General features: G+C 64.4%; 2 long non-coding RNA genes across 3 annotated transcripts; one reads left to right on the top strand and one right to left on the bottom strand.

Annotated features, from left to right (window-relative positions):
• Positions 1–1,339: 1,339 nt before the first annotated feature.
• On the bottom strand, positions 1,340–4,830 carry LOC118546102 (uncharacterized). Its single transcript, XR_004922437.2, has 3 exons — positions 4,331–4,830; positions 4,028–4,233; positions 1,340–1,706 (listed from the first exon to the last, which is right to left on the bottom strand). It is a non-coding gene; the product is annotated as an uncharacterized LOC118546102 (long non-coding RNA).
• Positions 4,831–7,419: 2,589 nt separating this feature from the next.
• Positions 7,420–14,099, top strand: LOC118546101 (uncharacterized). Of its 2 annotated transcripts, XR_013443572.1 has the most exons (5): positions 7,420–7,669; positions 7,901–7,961; positions 8,379–8,444; positions 11,078–11,229; positions 11,603–14,099. It is a non-coding gene; the product is annotated as an uncharacterized LOC118546101 (long non-coding RNA). The 2 variants fall into 2 exon arrangements; XR_013443571.1 differs by having other exon boundaries at positions 7,424–7,669; positions 11,078–14,099.
• Positions 14,100–14,498: the final 399 nt, after the last annotated feature.

The raw sequence follows: 14,498 nt of genomic DNA, 5'->3' as shown, positions 1-14,498 counted from the left end.
CAGCTCTCCTGGGATCCTTGACCCAAACTCTCTCTCCAAAGCCGGCCCCGGGGGCAGCACAGGGCCCATCTCCAAGAGACTTTGCTGAACTTTGATGCTCCCTGGTCGAAGTCTTGAAAACTTTATTGATTTTGTCTTGGTGTTTGTTTTGTGATGAAGGCCAACAGGACAAAGGAGGGTGTGCCCGGGGCACGGCCCCCCCCCCCCCCCCGGGGACAGGTTCCCGACCACCATCCCCCTGCCCGGGATCCCAGACGCTGGCTGGCCTCCCCTGCAGGGGCCGGGGCGTGGGCAGAGGGGGCGGGGTTCCCTCCGCAGTCTCAGTGCGGGCGGGGGGCATTGCCCCTGCCCTGGCTGCCCGCAGGGCTAGTGGGGGTTAGCAGGAGGCTGAGTCCTGATTCGGGAACCACGTATGTCCCCGTGCGGAGATTTAAATTCCTTAGGGGTCACCCATCTGTCGTGGATGGCTGTGGGGGCGTGTGGAGGGGGGACGCCTCGTCCAACTACCCCCCATCCTGCCCCTGCTGTCAGACGGGGCGGGGTGGGGGTGGCCTGACGACTGTCACGTCCCAGGGCTGGCCCACGTGGGAGGACTGGGCTGTGGGCACCCGGGAGGGTCCACACGGGTCCCACAGAAATCTCCCTCGCGCCACCTGCATCTTCTGTTCTCTGCATTATGGACATGGCGGGGGGGGGGGGGGCCGCTCGCTGACCCTGGAGGGGCTGCCCCTCCCTGGACTAGCCGATTCTCAGGGGCAGTGAGCAACCTGCCAGAGGGGCTCCTTCCGTGTGCAAACCACCCAGCCCCCTGCACCCCTGCCTCCGACCCTGAGCAACCCTGCCGGCCCCCCGGACGCCCTGCGTGGCCCGGCGTGCCCCTCCCCCCGGACTCCCCGCGTGGCCCGGCGTGCCCCTCCCCTCGGACTCCCCGCGTGGCCCGGCGTGCCCCTCCCCCCGGACTCCCCGCGTGGCCCGGCATGACCCTCCCCCCGGACTCCCCGCGTGGCCCGGCATGACCCTCCTCTGGGCCCAGAGGAACGCGCTCTTCGCGGAGGTGGCCGAGGCCTGACCCGCTGGCTTGCTGAGCCTCACAGTTCCCATCAAAACTCGTTATTTTCCAACGGCCCTCGGAAGGCCTCCACGTTTGGGGGTCCTCTTCGACCCGTGACTGTCCGTGGACGGGTCGCATATTCTCTCTGGCAGCTGGAGGCGCCTCCTGGGACGCACGATACAAACCATGGGGTTTGGTGATGCGGATGTCGCTTACGTGCGCCCGAGTGGCACTGAGATAACTAACGTAAACGCGGAGCAAAATTCATGCTAATAATTGTAACTTTTATTTAGTGAGAATGGCATTAAATACAGCAGACGAGCAGACAGGGACAGAGGACAAAGAGAAACTTCCCATTTGGGGCCCATATTGGCACCGTTTCCCGGCGCGCTGGGCCCCGCGGGCTACACGGCCAGTCCTCGGACGCTGGGCTCCGCTGGGGGCGTTGCCGTGCTGATGGCCGGGGCTTCGGGTTGGCATCTGGGTGCTGCTGACGAGGGCACGGGTGTTGGTGCCGCGCAGCGGAGGGGACGTCCGCGAGGTTTCCAGGGAGAGGACTCAGCGAGGACCTCTCCTCTCCGGCCGCGCGTCTGGGTTCGCGGCTGTCCGTGGAGGCCGTGGCCGCTCCCGCTGGGCTCCTGCCGTCTCTCCCCGGCTACCGGCCCGAAAGAATCAAGTACAGAAATCTTATAAACAGAGGATTTACAGCCGTGCGCGCTGGGGACCCGGGAGGGGACGCCCCCCAAGACTGGCTGGCCAGTGCGAGAGACAGTGGACAGGGAGTCCAGGAGAGGCGGCCCTGAAGCTTTTCCCGAACAGCAGGGTGGCCCAAGACGGAGACTGGATTGGGCAGCAGGGTGGGTCCCGTGTTGACCAGCCAAGCGCCAGCCCACCCTGGGAAGGACCCATCCCAGAAGCCCTACAGAGCCTGCAGCTTTGGGGGGTGGAACCTGGGGACCCTCAAAAAGGGATCTTTAAATGCCACAACCACAGGATTGGATCCCGTCTGCCTTTGGGGGAGTCGGGGTCATTACTTGGAAGGAGGGCAGGCAGAGGTGCCGTGATCTCAGATCCAGCTCCTGGGAGGCCCTGACCTGATGCCTTACTAGTTGAGAGCTGGGCCCCCACCCTTGGAGGTCGGGCCTGGGGTCTCGTGACCACCCTGCTGAGGACCGTTAATCACACGGTTAATGACTCAGCACTCCGGGCTCCCTCCAGCCCCTCTTCACGCCCTGAGCGCAGCTTGGCAATGTAACACACAAAATGTGGCAAATCACTATTATTCACGATGGCAAACCCATTCCTGCAGTGATAGCAGAGGATGTCAGGTTGATCCCAAGGGAAGCACGTAAGGGGGAGTGTTTGCTGGTGAATAGGGCTGTTGTCACGGCCGCCCAGGGCTGGGGCAGGACGCTGGGCCCACAGGGGTCTGGAGGCTGCGGGCAGGGAAGGGAGCCCCGTGGAAGAGGTTCTGACACACACGAGCCCCATTTCTCTGGAGGTTTTCTACTTGCTCTCCCTTTCTGGACAGAGCTTCCTTCCGTGGAGAGACAGACGCCTCTGGAGCCGGGGAGACCAGGGAGACCTCTGCAGGGGACGCGTGCGTTCTGGCAGGCCCTGGGGCTGGCCTCCCCACCCCAGCCGGCTGGAGAAGCCCGTGCCCCCGCCGCAGAGCCCGGGACTCTGGGAGCTGGCAGGACAGACAACCCCCGACCTTGGACCTCGGAAGACCCGGCCCGGGCGGGCCTTTCTGCTGGTGTGCACGGGCAGGCCTGCGTGTACGGGACGTGCCGGCACGCGGGGGCCTGGCCCCTGGCTTCTGCGGCGCTTTGTCTGGGCACGGACAGAACAACTGCATGCTGTTCTGCGGAGGTGGGGGCAGGTCGAGAGCGGGGGCTCCCGTTCAGTGCCTTTGGCAGAACTCCCAACAGCAGGGAGGAAGTGAGGCTCAGAGGCCTCGCTCTGGAAGAAAAGCTGCTGAAACAGCTGCGGCCCAGCCCCTGCCCCGCCCCCCGGGCCCCACTTGGCAATGTCTCCCCGGCGGGTGGGTGGCCTCTGAGCTCCGGGTTCTGGGGATGCAGGTGGCGGCTGAGGGCCCTCCATGTGCCCAGGAAGGGGAGGCCGGGGGGCTGCCGGCTGGGCCGCGGTGGGGTCTCTGGGGCGGCGCCCACCCGAGAGGCTGAGCTTCGCGGCTGGGACACGGGCTCGGTGTGGGCGTCTGGGAAACTGGCCACGGCAGTGTGTGCCCCCTGGGCTAGTCGAGGGCTGGCATTCTCCCTGTGGGTCGCCGGGCTCAGGTGCTCTGCAAACCCAGCAGGAGAACAGTTCCCTCCACCCCTGGGGGGGAAGGGGCTTTCTAGGTGTTTCTGGCTGGCAGCTGGTGGACCCTGCAGCAGGCGGGATTTTCTTGTGACTTCATCCCACCTGGAATCCAGAGTGACAGAGTTCTTGTGGGCCCAGGATGGGTGGCAGCGAAGGCTTCCGTGGCCCCTCATGCACTTGGGGGCGTCCCGGCTGCCATTCTGGGGCCAGAGCCTAAATCAAGGTGTAGGCCGGGCCCCGCTCCCTCTGGAGGCTCCGGGAGAGTCCTTCCTGCCCCTCCTGGCTCCTGGCGGTGGCCTTGGTGTTCCCCCACGCATCCCTCCTCCCTCTGCCCCCGGTCACGCGGTGACCCTGCCTGCCTCCCCCAGGTCTGCTTCCTCCCCTTGTAAGACACCGCTCATTGGACTCAGGGCCCACCCTCACCCAGGATGACCTCATCTGCACTGATGAGGTCTGCAACACGCTTTTCCCAGGTAATGTCACATTCTGAGATTCTAGGGGACGCGTGTGTTTGGGGGACACCATGCACCCAGCACGATACGCGTGTGTCGTTGTTGAATCCGTACAACACAACACGAGCTCCCTGTGGGGTGAGCAGAGACGTGGAAAACGTGCACGGAGGGGCCCCGTGGGGAGCAGACACGCTTCAGTTACCTGTGGTCCAGACTTAGCGGCATCCAGCCCCAGCAGCGTTGACCTGGTTCGTGGATTTGGGCAGGGCGTGGGGGGCTGGCTTGCATCTTGGGGTCAAGCTCATCTCTCAGGGCCAGCTGGCTGTCAGCTGCGGCCTCGGCAGGACGCTGGCCTCCCACGAGGCCTGGGCCTCCTCACGGCTCAGTGGCGGTTCCAGGCTCAAGCGTCTGGGGTGCAGAGAGAAAGCCAGGTGGAGCCTGGTCTTTGTCCCAGGTGTGGTGGGGCACGCAGGCCCAGGAATGCACATACTGCGGTGTGTCCTACCTGGGACTCCTGCTGCCCGAAGCCTGGTGTGGGAGGTCTGCCAACCCACTGCCCACGGGGCGCAGAACTCGGCATCCGGCCCAGAGTCGGCCTGGCCCGGCGGGATGTCCCCGCACTGCCACCTGGTGGCGGCTGCCCGAGCTCCGGGAAATTCCGGGTACCTGGTCCACCGGTGGCTTCTCCAGGCCCGGGAGTGGACTCGGCAGGGGTTTCTCGCAAGCACGGGCTCCAGCCCAGATGCTTCCTTCACTGTCTGCTTCATCCTGCATGGGACACACGTCATCCAGGAACGGTTGGGAAGAATTCAGGAGCCTCTGGAACCCAAGGGCTGGAAACACCCAGACCCTCAAACAAAGAAGGCCCCCCAGGAGAGGCCGGCGTCCCTGCTGCCACAGCTCCTGGAGACTCCCGGCCTCCCCGCGCAGCCACTCCCTCCCCAGTGGACGGTGGACGGGCTCCTCTCCGTCTGGGGCCCAGGGGTCACCAGCTGCTGGCCTACGGGATGGAGAGCGGGGCTGGGCTGGGCGCTGGCGGGCCGAGCGGGTTGGACGGCTGGGCTTGTGTCTATGAACAGGCGCTGATGGCCCCCTGTGCCCCAGGGCCTGATGCGGTTCAGCGACCGTACCCACCGAGAGTTTCCCGCCACGCTCAGCCCCCTCCTGTCGTGACGCCGCATGTCCCCCCCCCCCCCCCACCCGTTCACTCCCTCCCTAGGCGTTGGGATGTGACTCATGCACAAGGCCCTCTGGGACCTTCATCCTGGGGAGGGAGGCTCATTGCGAGTTAGTCCCGGGCAGTGGCAAGTGCCCTGAGTGACCGGGGTCCAGGAGGGGCGTGGCCAGTGAGTGAGAGCAGCCTGCAGATGGGGAGGGGGGAGGGGCCGGGAGCACACAGGTGCGGAGGACTGAAGGCTTTCCTCGGGGACGGGGACGGCCTCCGGGACTGGTGTTCGGTGGAGGGTTGTTTCTGTTCTTTCTGGCCTCTGGAGATCCGAGCTGGTGCTGCCATGGCTCTTTCCTGAAATCTCGTCTTCCAAGCCAGGCGCTCAACCCTCGGTCTGGGGACTGCTTTGCACGGAAGGTACACCCGGCGGCCGCCGTCAGCCGCAGCCCTGGGTCCCCTCTCGGTGGCGGGCAGAGCAGGCTAGCGTCTAGCGTCCGGATCCCGTGGGCAGGGATCCAAGCTCTGGCGCCCAGCCCCCACCGTTGCCCTGGGCAACCGCGGGAGCGGGGATGCTGTCCCTAACCTTAAAAACTGATTAGGGACCTGCTATAGCCTCAGTCTGAAATCGGATTAAGGGGGAGGGTTAGCGGGTTTAGGGACCCAGGCAGCGCGTCCTCCAAGGCATCCATGGCTCCCCCTTCCTGCGGAGATTAACTTATTCAGTTGCAAGTACTGTGGCCAGGAGGTCAGAGACGGCTTGCAGGTAGGAGGCATTGGGCGGGTTCTGCCCTCGGGGGCTCTGGGTCTCGGTGTTTTCCATGCCCCCGCTCACCTCCCTGTTCTGCGGGGAGCGACCCCAGACGTGTACTGGCCCCATCTCAGGTCAGCACTGCCCCGTCAGACCCCGAGCACAGCAGAGCTCTTCCTGCAGCCGCCGAACCCCCTCTCCTCCAGCCGCAGGCCCGTCTGCTGTCTCCCCACCTTCCACGTGCCTCTGTCTCAGGGCCTGGGCGCTGGGCCTTCCCTAGGCTGCGATGCTTTTCCCCGAGCTGTGTGAGTAGCCCACTCCCTCCCCTCCTTCGGGTCAGCTACCTGACCTTCCCCTCCCGGCACCTTCCTTTCCCTGCGTGCTGGACCCCACGGCGTCCGTCAGCGCCCGTGCGGTCCTCTGTCGCCCCCCTCCTCCTGTGCTCAGGGACAACAGGGATTTCTTTGTGCACCTATCCCCCCCGCCGACCGCTGCACCCCCAGCGCCTGGATCCGCGTCCGCTGCAGCCCTCAAACAATGTCCGTGCAGAGAACGGGTAAAGGGAGCCTAGGGTGATCCAGTCTGCCCGGGAGAAAGCCATCTCTGGTGCTCGGCGGTCCACGTCTCTGCGCCCCACAGGACGCGGGCCAGGATTCGAAATCCTGAGCATATTGGAGGAAACTTAGTCCGAGGGCCTGCCCCGCGTGTCCTGTTCCCGTGACGCTCCGCTGAGGGACAGGAAGGAAGGAGAGGCGTGGACACGGCCGCTGGAGCCTGCACGCGGCACCTCACACCCGTGTCCGGCTGGCTGGGCGGCCAGGGCCCTTGCAGCCCCCGACCGCTGGGGGGGCTGCCCCCCGCTGGCCGCTCCGGCTTCCTCCCATTGCCTCCTCGTGCAGGAGGGAACGCTCTGCAGCATTATTGACTCCCAACCTTTCCTCCCTGTTTTCTCCTTAAAAAAAGTTGTGAGAGGGGCGCCTGGGTGGCTCAGTTGGCTAAGCGACTGCCTTCGGCTCAGGTCATGATCCTGGAGTCCCAGGATCGAGTCCCGCATCGGGCTCCCTGCTCAGCGGAGAGTCTGCTTCTCCCTCTTACCCTCCCCCCTCTCATGCTCTCTGTCTCTCATTCTCTCTCTCAAATAAATAAATAAAATATTAAAAAAAAAAAAGTTGTGAGAAACATTTTTTAACTCGACCAGTTAATGCCTGAACCTATTCTTGCAAAAAATTCAAAGATAGCAGATAAAACAGCCCGCTCTGGCCCCTGCCTCCTGAGCCCCCTCTCTGGGGTCTGCGAGCGCTGGGAAACCCCAGGGCCGGGAGGCGGGGGCCTCGAGGCTTTTCCTGCCCCACACCCACGGTGGGTGTGCTGCCGGAGCGTCTGCCGGCCTGGCCCCTGAGTCCGAGTCCCCCCAGGACCCGCTGTGCTTGAGTGAGAAGCAGCCCTTGTCACGGAAGCCTGGGGATGGCTCGGTGCCACGGAGCATAGCCCGCCTGGACCGTTGCAGGAATGGGCACTGATCAACGGGCACTGCTGCAGCCTGAAACCTCGGGGCACAGCCCGCCCACGTGGCAGACAGAGAGGAAGCTCTGTGCACTCGGTGAGAGACGGGGTGGGGCCAGACGAGCCACGGATGCCAGCCACAGGCCCGAGGAGGAGGAGGGGGAGGAGGAGGAGGAGGAGGACGCCAGCAGGTGTCGGCTGAGCTTGGCAGACTCAGAAGGAGCCAGACTCAGACGGGAGCTGCTGGCGTGGAGCAGGGAGGAGAGAGAATGAGACTCCAAATACTGTGCCCCTCAGTGCCGGGACTGCCGACAGATCTCCGGACCCCCAGATTCAGCCAGGTCCGACGGCGTGTGGGTGGTCCCCTGGACGCTGCGTGCCGCACAGGGACGCGCGCCTGGCCGCCAGCCAGGAGACCGGCTCAGGTACATTCTGGGACGCAGAGCGGGTGGAGGAAACGCTTTGTCTTCTCAGGTGATGGATCTTCAGATGACAGGTGCCCCTTGTGGGCCCGGGAAGAACCCTCCCGGGCAGGCCTCGCCCACAGGCCCCGGCTCCGTATGGCCCAGGAGACAGCGAGCAGAATTAACTGGTCTGGAAGGCAGACCACAGGAGTCTTTAGAGCTATTCTCAAATAATTTGGCTTCCTTTTCCAGACACGTGCCCCTGCTTCTTGAAGTTCGGCCTGGCTGCGTGACCGGCTTTGAGCCTTTGAAGGTCAGTTCACGGTGTTTCCTGCTTGGTGGTGGTGGAAAGCTGCGTCAGCTTGGGGTCCCGGTCCCCCCGGTGAACACAAGAGTAAAAGCCTCCGCTGGCCCACCCTGGACACGGGGGAGCAGGTGCAGCTGGACTTGTGCATGCACGGTGGGGGGCTGTCCGCAGCACAGCAGGGCCTACCCCAGCCCCACTGCTAGGCCCCCCCCCCCACACGAGTGGGCTCTGCCTCTCCCCTCCTAGTCCGGAGGCAGTGGGCGCAGGGCCGTTTCCCGGGGACGCTCAAACACCTTACTCCTGGGTCCCTCAGAGACAGTGAGAGGCACAGTGGGGCATCTGCAGGGGTGCGGGGCCAGGCAGTGGGTCCTGAGCGTCCCCTGGGCTCTGTGCTGAGGGAGGGGCGGGTCCTCCTCTGAGCAGGTCCTGGATCCAGGCTGATGAACGCACAGATGTGAATCCTGCCCTCCCCACCCCAAGCCGGGAGAGGTGAGACCCCCCCAGCCCACCCGGGACCGACAGCCCCCAGAGCCTGCTTCTGTGGCTCCCAGAAGCCCGAGCGACCCCACACTTGGAGAAGTTGCCAGGAGCCTTGGGTTTGCTCGTACTTTTAGATGCTCTGATTAAATTGTAGCCGCAGTGCAAGGTGTTTATAATGTCATTAATGCTGCTGGTGCTGGCTCGTGCATAGCTCCCACGGAAGAAGCCTGCTCCCCAGGTCGGCTCGTCGGTCTGTTCACACACAATCTCCACCCATCTCCAGAGATTACCATTTTAACAGCTTTGGGTAGAGATACCAGGAGGCAGTTACATTTAACAGGGCATAAATCCAATTCCCTCTGCATTCAATTTTCTCAGGCTGCAGAATCCATTTGAGCCTGTCGGGATCTGATTCTGGAGTCCATCAATGCCGGCTCCTTCCCCCCAGCCCCCTGTCTGGCTCTCCCCTCTTGGGAACTCAGCCCTGCAGAGGAAGATGCCCCGATACAAAGTAACAGCCTTTCTCTCTTTGCAAGGGAATCTCATTAGGTGTGAAGGGGACACAGAGCCTGAGGCCTGGAGGCTGCTCCTGGCCGAGGCCACCGCCCCCTCTCCCGTGTGGCTGTGGATCACGCGCTTTGATTACCCCTAACAGCGCCCGCCGGCCCCTTCCCCTGTGCCCCAGCCAGGGAGGGTCTCTCCAGGGCCTTTTCTGGGGGGTCCCTTAGCCCCATGGACTGTCCACATGGCTTTTTGTCCTTGGTCTGTCCTTCCGCTGCAGTGGTGAGGACACCGAGGCCACGTTCTGAGCGGGAGGCACGCACCGTTCCTGAGACGTACGTATGTTATTACCCCCATTTTATACATGGGACACAGGCACAGAGAGGGTAAGTGGTCCGCCCACGGTCACACAGCGAGGGTCAGAGCCAGGCAATGCTCACCCAGAGGCCGTGCAGACTCCTGAGGGCCCCGCGCCATCCCGCCGAGTTCCGCATGCAGAGGGTGGGCAGCCATTGTGCTTACCCTTCCGCCACAGCTCCAGTGTCCCCGACCAGAACCGCCTGGGCCTCCGGGCCAGTCGTGCATTGAGCGGACACACCCCTGCCTGGCCTCGGGGCCCACAGCAGCGCCCACCTCTCCGGAGCCACGGTCAGTGCAGGGTGAGCCCGTGGTTCACGGGGACTCTGGGTGCGGCTGACAGGAGGGGCCCCGGGCAGCAAGCAGGTGGGACCGGTGTGTGCGTGGGGGCTGCCCGGGGTCCCCTGTGCGGCACGATTCCCCGCCTCTGCTTCAGCATCCGCATGACTGAGTGCGCTGACACCTGCTTCTCTGTGCACGGGCCCACGTGGGGGTGTGTGTACGTGTACAGCGGTGCCCGCGAGTAGGCGGGGCTGGGCGCGTGGGCCATTCCTGTGGGCGCCGCGTGCGTGCTCACCAGGACTGCTTGCTCACGGAGCCTGCGGAGCCCTGTGGGACCACCTTTCTCTGCCCCAGAGGAGAGGCTCAGGACGGGGGACCCCAGCTGCCCGACCCGAGCTCCCGAGATGGTCTAACCCGTCCTCCCACTTAGGATTTAGCCGGAGCCTGGACGATGAGGGATTGCTTAGGAGATCTGGTTGCGCGCCCCTCCCTGGGCCCACCAGTTTCCTCCCCCTTGTCCGTGTCCAGGAGAGGAGCCCCTGGCCAGAGCTCAACCCCAAACAGAACCGGCCACTCTGGGCCCCGGGTTGTGCTCCAGCCGCAGCCTGGGCAGGTCTGGAAAACACAGGAGTCCAGGGGAGGGGCGGTGGGGAGTGCTTGAGGTACGTCTGGGGCCCTGGGTCCTGGCGCCTTCAGCCTCCCGTGGCCCAGGCTGTTCTGCCGGTGGCCCCTCCCCCATGCCAGCTCAGAAGTTCTGGTAGCTTCTGTGGGCACCCCCTTGGGAGCCCTGAATTGGCATGAACTCAGCCGCCCAGACTGTGGAGAGGCCACGTGGGGAGGCCACACGGGGAAGCCACACGGAGGGACCATAGAGAGAGAAGGGCTCTAGTCGCCCAGTTCAAAAATGCGTCTTTAGTAGGGACCCTTGGGGAGGAAGAAAAGATGTTGGACAACCATCAGGACTAGATACAAAGAGAAATAGTATCTGATGTTTGATGAAAAGCTATTAGCTCCCAACTGACAGTCCACAGGAGCATGGTGGGGCTCCCCCGTCCTGCGCTCTCGCTCGAGACTGCCAGAAATTACCCAGGTGTTTGTGAAGGGACGTGGAGCCTGCCCACGGCGGGGCGTGGATCTCCCCAGATCTGCTGGGGACGCTCATCACGGCTCCATTGTGGTAGGAGAGGACCAGGCCGGAAGCACACGCCCCTCGCCCCCGTCCTGGGGAGTCCCGAGGCCCCAGGAACCCAGGGCAGAGCCCCCTGCCCCGCCCGAGGGCCCCGCAGAAAGTTGGCGGCTCCTGCGCTCGGCCTCAAGACCTGTGGGGCGGCCTCCTCCCTCTTGCTCTGTTTGGGACGCTAATTTGCTGCCCCACAAACGGAGAGCAGAGAATCCGCCAGGGGGTCGGGGAGCAAGCAGGCCAGGATGAGCAGCGGGCAGGCCCGCTCTCTGTGCTCCGGGGCGCTGCCACGGAAGCCCGGTGACGGCTTCTCCTTTCGCAGAGGCCGCCCGAAGCTGGACGCCGCCAGTGAGTGCGGGGCCGAAGCGCGTTGGACCGTGAGCTGGACATCCACGCGTGGATCCCGCCAGTCAGAAACCAGGCGGCCGGCGCCATCTGCCCTCAGCCCTCACGGACTGCGCGGCTTTGAGAAAGGTACTTAACCTTCCAGGCCCGTTTCCTCTTCTGTGTCAGGGAGAGTGACTGCACCCCTGCGTCGGCTTATCCAGCCGCGGCACTTGGCACCCAGCGCGGAGCCCAATGTCAGCATGCGCTCGTGTTACCGTCCTTACCGCGTGCAATGGTAATGTGACCCCGAAACAGGACAGGGGACCTTCTTACTCGGGTTGTTAGCGATTTTATAACACGTGCGGTTTTTTTCCTGATGTCTCACGCCTGAGGTCCTGGGAGACCGGGGTCTTGGTGAGGACAGCCCCACCCGAGACGCGGGGAGCTGCGCTGGGGCGGCGTCCCGGGAGGGGCCGGGGCAGCAGTCGCGTCCCCCTGCAGGAGGCTTGTTCCTGGACAGATGGACGGTCGGACGGACGGGCGGAGGGGTGCCCGCGAGTCGCGCTGCCTCATTAGTTTTCCGTCTGGAGTGAGCCCCCCCCAGAGCCTTCCCCGTGGCCAGCTCGGTGCAGCCCTGTCAAGACCCATTGATTTGCTGTCCCTATCACTTCCTGTCGTCTCGGCGGCCACAACGGCCTCGTCAGGCCTCTCCCAGCGCTTCAGACCTCGGCGTTGCCACGGAGACGAAATGACCCATAATAGTCCCTGCCTCCTGCAATGAATGAAGGAAGGGACAGAGATTTCCTTGGGGTTCGATGCTGGGGACAGCGCGCCCCCGCCTCACGGTATTGGAGCCCCTGGCCGCCGGCACCTGGGTCTGGGTCCCCCCGTTCCCCGGGCTCACTCGCTGCTGCTGGCGTGAAGCGTGGACGGCTCGGGGCGTGGGGGGTGAGACGCACAGACTCATCAGAAACTCCGCGTCGCCAGTGGGCTCTCCAAAATGCTGTCTCCCTGACCCACATGTGCCGCGGTCCTCGGCTGGGCTGCCAGCGCGCGCTTCGCGATGCTTCTGCTCGGGTTACAGGGCGGTGAGCCTCGGCTCAGAGCGCCCGGACGCCCCAAGAGCATTTCCCCAGGCCTTCGGTTTGGTCTGCCCTTCCGACCTTTCGTAGGTCTGAGCCTCATGATCGGCATCGCCTCCCTCCCCTTTTAGAGCTGGGACAGTGAGGGGAGCCATCGACGGAGCCCCGGGGGGCCGCTCACACCCTCAGCCCCGCGGAGCCCCCCCCCCCCGACGTCCCCGGAGCCCTGGCTTCCTCGCCAACCCCGTGGCCGGCCAGCAGCCCGAGGGCGCCTCCCCTGAGGAGGGACCTGACAGTGTGGGCCGAGGGCTCCAGTCTTGCCTCCACGGCTCTGCTGTAACGTGACCCCCAAACTATTGGGGCCTTAAGGAACGGGGGAGGGGTTGGGGCTGCTGGGGGCACGCAGAGGCCGAGTGGCTGGCGTCCTGTGTCTCGGCCACGGGGGAGGCCGTGGGCACTCTGCGCTCACACGCGGCACCCAGTAGGGCTCTCTGGGAACTGGCTTCCCTCCCTGGCCCTCGCCCGAGGCCGCTCAGGGAGAGGCTGGGAGGCCACAGAGGGTGGCCTCTGCCACTGTCCTCGGCCTGTCTCCCTCCCTCTCTGTCTCCTCTGTAGCCCCCCCGTGTCAGGACGGTGCCAGCTGCCTGTGCTCACCCCGTGACTGCTGGGTTAGGGCCCAGGACCAGGTCAACCAGACTTAGTTTCCTCCTCCCCAAGGTCTGCGGGCCCTGGGAAGGAGTCATGGCCCGAGGCCATGACGGGTCGAGGCTCGGGTGGACCTGCGCGAATTCAAGGTGCTCGAGAACTGAAAGAGGGAGACACCAGGTCCGTCTGGGCCTCTTGGTGGAGGACTGTCAGGAATACGGGCCACTGGGTGGGCTGGGGGCCCTGGGTCTCCTCCTAGGGTGTGGGAGCTGCAGGATTGGGAAGGGGCCAGAGCCCAGGTGGAGAGCACAGGGGGTGTGTGCTTCTTGGGGGCAGCGGGGCAGTGGGGGCGGCCCGAGGGGCTGCAGGGAAGCTACCAGGAGGGTCAGGAGCCTCGACGGCCTGCACCTTTCCTGGCTCGGGGGTCGCAGGCTGCATCTCTTCCTGCCTGTGGGGTCAGCAAGCAGAAATGGGGACCATGAAAGGAGCCAGCTTCCTGTCACGGTGCCCAGCCTCCTGGGCCGGACTCTCCCTGTCTACCGTCTCTGACTTACTGTCCCTGGAAGGTGTACCGGAGCCTTTGTCCTGGACCCCCCTTCCTCGGCCGCCCCCATGTCTTCCCATCTCAGGGCTCCCACTTGGCCGTCTCCCCAGGGTGTCCTCGCAGTGAGGGGTTCTCTCCTCTCTCCACCCACACGGCCCTTCCTCGGGGAAGGCCGACTGCAGTCTTGCCTCCTACAGGCAGTACTCCAGGATTGCCCCAATTGTTGCCTTCTCTCCTTCCTCCTCTTCTAGGACACCTGCTCAGGCTCAGGCTGAGGGCAGGCTTCCCATGGGGACCTGGCTGGGCTCTCCCTTTCAGGGGTGCTGCAGTGCACTGAATAGCATCCCGCCAAATTCACGTCCACCTGGAATCTCAGAAGATCTTATTTGGAAATTGGTCTTTGCAGATGGAATTAGTTAAGATGAGGTCATAGTGCAGTGGGATGGGCCCTGATCCAATGACTGGGTCATTATAAGAAGAGACCCACGGGGACAACTGGGTGGCTCAGTCGTTAAGCGTCTGCCTTCAGCTCAGGTCATGATTCCAGGGTCCTGGGATCGAGTCCTGCATCGGGTTCCTTGCTCCGCGGGGAGCCTGCTTCTCCCTCTCCCTCTGCCGCTCCCCCGCTTGTGCTTGCTCTCTCTCTGACAAATAAATAAATCTTAAAAAAAAAAAAGAAGAGACCCACAGACACGGACACATGGGGAGGAGGCAATGGAGGCAGAGCAGGGAGGGACACCAAAGATGGGGCAACACCAGGGGCAGGGAGGGGCTGGGAGGGCCTGGAAGGAGCTGGGAGGGTCTGGGAGCATCTGGGGGGCAGGGAAGGGCGGGGCGGGGTAGGGCAGGGAGGGGCCAGGGCAGAGTCTCCCTCAGAGCCCCAGAAGGGCCAGCCCTGCGGGCACATTGAAGTTGGACTGTGTCCTGCTAGAACGTTTCCGCCCCGTGTGGCACGTGCTCAGTGGCCCAGCCCGCGGGAGACCGCACAGGTCAGGGCTGGTGGGGCCGGCGCCCTGAGCTGCTCCCGGGGACTGTGGAGAGAGGGACTCCCCGTGCAGGCTCTCTTTCCTGATCATCCTGCAGAGCGGGGACCATGCAGAGTGGGGACCAGGGCTCACTGGGACTGGGGTGTGGAGGGCGTTGGG

The sequence above is a fragment of the Halichoerus grypus genome, chromosome 13 (genome assembly GCF_964656455.1).
Source record: "Halichoerus grypus chromosome 13, mHalGry1.hap1.1, whole genome shotgun sequence".
NCBI classification, from domain to species: Eukaryota; Metazoa; Chordata; class Mammalia; order Carnivora; family Phocidae; genus Halichoerus; species Halichoerus grypus.
Note: the sequence above shows the minus strand (reverse complement) of the source record. Positions and strands in the feature narration are given on the sequence as shown.